General features: G+C 38.4%; 2 non-coding genes and 1 pseudogene across 2 annotated transcripts; all 3 read right to left on the bottom strand.

Annotated features, from left to right (window-relative positions):
• Window positions 1–511: 511 nt before the first annotated feature.
• LOC149802374 (U2 spliceosomal RNA) lies at window positions 512–619 on the bottom strand (annotated as a pseudogene).
• Window positions 620–1931: 1312 nt separating this feature from the next.
• Window positions 1932–2124, bottom strand: LOC149802375 (U2 spliceosomal RNA). The gene has a single exon (XR_016420345.1). It is a non-coding gene; the product is annotated as a U2 spliceosomal RNA (small nuclear RNA).
• A 1300-nt stretch (window positions 2125–3424) lies between these two features.
• On the bottom strand, window positions 3425–3621 carry LOC149802376 (U2 spliceosomal RNA). The gene has a single exon (XR_016420384.1). It is a non-coding gene; the product is annotated as a U2 spliceosomal RNA (small nuclear RNA).
• Between the last annotated feature and the right edge of the window lie 2379 nt (window positions 3622–6000).

A 6000-nucleotide genomic window follows, 5' to 3' on the forward strand; every position in this document is an offset into this window, starting at 1 on the left:
AGGGGGGGACGGCCCTTCATGGTAATAAGCATGCCTATGGTGCCTAGTGAAATGATGTGCGGTATATGTTTGATGTCGATTTCTGTGGTTTCCAATTTCACCAATCGGGTTCCATTCTCCACTAGGCATTCCTTGGCGAGTAAGGTGTTTTCTCTCTGTATATCTAAAATTGTTCCAAATTCTTTCAAAACGTCATGGATTATATTGTCAGATATATATAATGGCAGCCAGTGGATACGTAACTCGACAATTTGGCGTGCGATATACCGGATACCGTCGCCTTTACAATTTCTAGCTTTTTCCTTGCTGGTGAGAACTACGCACCATGGAGCATTCTCCCCCTCTCTATACATTCCTTTGATGTCGTTGTGATTGATACCAGCTGCTTCAAGCTTCCTCATGGCGTCTTCTCTTTGAAGTCGGCCGTCGACCCTAACGGTCCGAAAGAAGATGTCTGGCTCGATGTATTTTTCCAGGTTTACTTCCAAATGGCGATACATTTCGAAATCCAAAAGGATAATGCACAATTAAAATCCAAAAGAATAACACACAGTCGTGGTAGATCGCTGATAAGAACAGATACTACACTTTGATCTTAGCCAAAAGGCCGAGAAGCGATAAAGTATCGATCATTTTCAAAGTTTTATATATAACATTTTTTGAACAAGTCCTAAATTATCTTCTGATCATCCAACCGATATAATTATTTAGGCCCACCAGTTCCTATCGTCCTGGCCATATTCTCAACAATGACACTGCTATCATCGTTCCAATAGTGCTCCCCTCATCATGGTATGGTACTCCTACGGAGGATGTCATTTCTAGGACATTTTGATGTTACTCTAATGTAAAACGTGAGTACTGTAGTGCAACGTCGGCTTCGGAAATTGGCCCTCTTCCAACTGTTCAGCTTAATCATTGAGACGTAGTTTAGCGTCATGACGTCATCACAGTTCACGATCGATGGACCCAAGCGGGTGTTGTTAGAGAGAAGAAGAAAGACGTAACTTGACAGTGCTATCAAGTAAGGTAGACCTTCTACGCACATTAGAAAATACATCAGAGAAAGGCCGCAATACAAGGCAATTGGGAGTCCCGATTTTCCTTACTCAACAAATCGGCGTTTGCAGGTTCGCACATTTTGTCCGGATTAAACACGACCTGATTGTTGTTGTATAGCAGACCTCACCTAACTTGACCAACGACTGATTAACTAATGCCCTCAAACATTTAAATCCAATGGCCAAAAAAAAAAAAAAAAAAAAAAAAAAACAGTCCAATTTTCACCCATCTGCTCATGCGCGGGCCATGGTAGCCAGTCGTAAGCATCCTCTCTGACTCCTATCAAGGCCACTGTCGATGAAAAATCCACCTGAATCAAAGCGCTTGTATTCCATTGGAAATGACATGAAAACATCGCCCCTTTTAAGTGAATATTGCAAGGAACACAGCTGAATGAGCTAGCTAGCGATGCATTGGAAGAAATTGCCGGAGTTAGGAAGGGACAGTGTCGTCCGTGTACTTACGGTGTTCATTTGTTGAACTAGAAATCGTCGAGTGTAGCATAGTCACAAGTGAATTGTCAGTCCTCCGTTCTAAATTAGTGGCATCTGAAATGGAGAAAGATCAGACCATGAGAAATTGGCCTCCACATACGAGTTTAGGTTACAAGACATTAAGATATCATCTAGCCTTCAGCTGGTGTCAATTGGTCCTGAGTCCCTTCACAATAATAATAATAATAATGATAATAATAATAATAATAATAATAATATTATTATTATTATTGTTATTATTAAAATTACGATTAATAATGATAATAATAAACCCCTACAAATTACAAAAAGTAAATGCCTGAAAGTTTGGAATCTTAAATAGCAACTTAGGTGTAGATGGATTTATTATTGTTAGTTGTTTTCATTACTCCCCATGGGGAGTGGGCCAATCCCGGAGGTACTGCAATACCGGGCCAACCCGTGGCGAGAGCGGAGCAAGCCCCTGACATCTCACCCAGTTCCAAAAATCAGTTTAATATCGAAGTCCCCCAATGGGGGACGTATCAGATATTAAGCTGATAAGAACAGATACTACACTTTGATCTTAGCCAAAAGGCCGAGAAGCGATAAAGTATCGATCATTTTCAAAGTTTTATATATAACATTTTTTGAACAAGTCCTAAATTATCTTCTGATCATCCAACCGATATAATTATTTAGGCCCACCAGTTCCTATCGTCCTGGCCATATTCTCAACAATGACACTGCTATCATCGTTCCAATAGTGCTCCCCTCATCATGGTATGGTACTCCTACGGAGGATGTCATTTCTAGGACATTTTGATGTTACTCTAATGTAAAACGTGAGTACTGTAGTGCAACGTCGGCTTCGGAAATTGGCCCTCTTCCAACTGTTCAGCTTAATCATTGAGACGTAGTTTAGCGTCATGACGTCATCACAGTTCACGATCGATGGACCCAAGCGGGTGTTGTTAGAGAGAAGAAGAAAGACGTAACTTGACAGTGCTATCAAGTAAGGTAGACCTTCTACGCACATTAGAAAATACATCAGAGAAAGGCCGCAATACAAGGCAATTGGGAGTCCCGATTTTCCTTACTCAACAAATCGGCGTTTGCAGGTTCGCACATTTTGTCCGGATTAAACACGACCTGATTGTTGTTGTATAGCAGACCTCACCTAACTTGACCAACGACTGATTAACTAATGCCCTCAAAAATTTAAATCCAATGGCCAAAAAAAAACAAAAAAAAAAAAAAAAACAGTCCAATTTTCACCCATCTGCTCATGCGCGGGCCATGGTAGCCAGTCGTAAGCATCCTCTCTGACTCCTATCAAGGCCACTGTCGATGAAAAATCCACCTGAATCAAAGCGCTTGTATTCCATTGGAAATGACATGAAAACATCGCCCCTTTTAAGTGAATATTGCAAGGAACACAGCTGAATGAGCTAGCTAGCGATGCATTGGAAGAAATTGCCGGAGTTAGGAAGGGACAGTGTCGTCCGTGTACTTACGGTGTTCATTTGTTGAACTAGAAATCGTCGAGTGTAGCATAGTCACAAGTGAATTGTCAGTCCTCCGTTCTAAATTAGTGGCATCTGAAATGGAGAAAGATCAGACCATGAGAAATTGGCCTCCGCATACGAGTTTAGGTTACAAGACATTAAGATATCATCTAGCCTTCAGCTGGTGTCAATTGGTCCTGAGTCCCTTCACAATAATAATAATAATAATGATAATAATAATAATAATAATAATAATATTATTATTATTAAAATTACGATTAATAATGATAATAATAAACCCCTACAAATTACAAAAAGTAAATGCCTGAAAGTTTGGAATCTTAAATAGCAACTTAGGTGTAGATGGATTTATTATTGTTAGTTGTTTTCATTACTCCCCATGGGGAGTGGGCCAATCCCGGAGGTACTGCAATACCGGGCCAACCCGTGGCGAGAGCGGAGCAAGCCCCTGACATCTCACCCAGTTCCAAAAATCAGTTTAATATCGAAGTCCCCCAATGGGGGACGTATCAGATATTAAGCTGATAAGAACAGATACTTTTTTTAATTTTCATAATTGTTTATTGATACAAATAGATGATAACAAAATACAAATAATTACATGTATCAGCTTACACCATAAATAAATAAAAAGTAAGCGTTGGACTAACACTTACTCCTGCACACTTACATACACCCAGACACACTGTCCTTCACATTGATATACATGTAAAAACACAATAGGATGGTGCATATGAAAGAAAAAAAAAAAAAAAAAAAATTACAATGTAGATATCTGAAGTGATGTAGATCTGTACGAATGAACAATTATATGTGTTACAAGTATGATACAAACATAATTATGCATGCTTGAAATATAGGAATTATAAATAATTAACGTACATACATATTTACACATGTAAGGTTCGTGTGAGATTGGATTTAATGGTTTATTATCGTCACAGACTTAAATCAATAACTAATTCAAAGTTGTATAGCGAACAGAAAAGGCCTGCCAGGCACCATCTGTCAAGAAATTCTACGACATGATATCTATGAAAATCGGCTCGTATTCTACACTTTAGTCGGTTAAGGAAGAAGTTGAGAAGGGTGTTGGATGTGACAGATTCCTTATAAAAATAGGCACGAACACGTTTGCACCAGATGACATATTTGTATTCAGCTGATAAGAGGAGGCAAAGGTTTTCGAATTCTGGCTCTGGGAACGAAGCTTCTTTAGGGAGAACACCGAATTTTAAGAATGAATAGAAGGTGTTGAATGAATTTCGTGACAGTTGTTTGATCCATTTAATTACAAGGCGTTGTAGCGGGTATACCAACTCACATTCAAAAAATAAGTGATCTGTTGTTTCGATGTCGCCGCAAAACGTGCACAGCTTGGACTTGGAAATATTCTTGAGGAACATGTTGTAATTTACTGGTAAAATATCGTGAATGGTTTTAAAACACACATCTCTGGTGATTGGGTCGAGGAATTGATTGTGTAAATTTTTCCATACCATAGTGAAATCGATAGTGTAAAGTTTGTGGATTTTTGGTTCTAGAACGAAATTTTTCAGGTTTAATTGATAAAAGGTTTTGGTGGGGGCAGTGCCAAAAGCAAAACTGGGGTTCTTTTCTGTGAAATCTTTAAGGATATTTAAACAATTTTTGTAAAATTGGGGAGCGTATAGAGTGTGTGTGTATATATTTAAACTTAATTTGGGGTTATACGTCCTTAATTGCAATCCGATCCAATATCTTGGGAAAAACTTCCACTTGGCGTTGTAGTTGTCATCAAGTAATTTTTGCATGTGCTGTAGTCTTAGTGCTCTTAATTTACATTCGATATTTGTGATGTTTAAACCACCCTTTTTAAAAGGATTATAACAGACAGCACGGGCCAGGGGTTCGAAAGTAGAGTCCCATAAATAAGTGAATATATTTCTATTCATGAGTGTAATATAATGTTTGGACAAATCTATAACAGTGGCAGTGTACCAAATTTTACTGCAAGAGAGAAGATTGACAATATTAGACTTTGAAATAAGGGATAATTTTCGGCTTTTATAAAGGTGCAAGGTATTTTGGAGGTGAGCTGAGCTGGTATGCCAGTAGTCGTCATGTGTTAAATTGTGTCCAAAAAGAAAACCAACTATTTTTTGTTTGTAAATCCAGGATATACCGAAAGGATGATCACTGCGAGATTTCCATTTTCCTAAAAACATCCCATTTGATTTACTAAAGTTTATTTTGGCGCCAGAGGTTTTTGAATATGTTTCTGCCCAGAAGAGATACTTCTCAATGGATTTGTCGGTGCAACAAAATCCTGTGCTGTCATCTGCGTAAAGGGAGATTTTGCAGGTCTCCGTAGTACCAGGTATATTTATTCCAATAATTTCAGTATCCGACCTTATTTTGACTGCAAAAGGTTCATAAGTTAGCACATATAGAAGGGGGGAGAGACTACAGCCTTGTCTAACCCCTCGTAAAATAGAGAAAGGTTCTGAAATGTGATTGTTAACGATGACGGAGGAGGATATGTCAGTGTAAAGTATAGAAATCCATTTGATAAAATCAGCGTGAAATCCAAAAGATTCTAAGGTTTTCATCATAAAGGAGTAGTTCACCCCGTCAAAGGCTTTTTCTTGGTCTAGGCAAATAAAGGCACATTGTAGTTGTTTTTGGTCTATATAATCATAGATATTTCGGATTAGATGGCCGTTGTCAAATATAGAGCGACCTTTGATTCCGCAGGTTTGGTCCAAATGAATAATTGTTGACATTACTTTACTGAGGCGATTGCTGATAATCTTGGAAAGGATTTTATAGTCTACGTTAAGTAGTGAGATAGGTCTCCAGTTTTTCATATTGGTCGGGTTTTGAGGGTCTTTACAAAGAAGAGTGATATACGAGAGCTTTTGAGAATCTGTTAAGGTACTGGCATCAAATATCATGTTATAAAGTTTGGTAAGTTT

This window comes from Sinohyriopsis cumingii, chromosome 3 (genome assembly GCF_028554795.1).
Source record: "Sinohyriopsis cumingii isolate HCF-2022 chromosome 3, ASM2855479v2, whole genome shotgun sequence".
Taxonomy (NCBI): Eukaryota; Metazoa; Mollusca; class Bivalvia; order Unionida; family Unionidae; genus Sinohyriopsis; species Sinohyriopsis cumingii.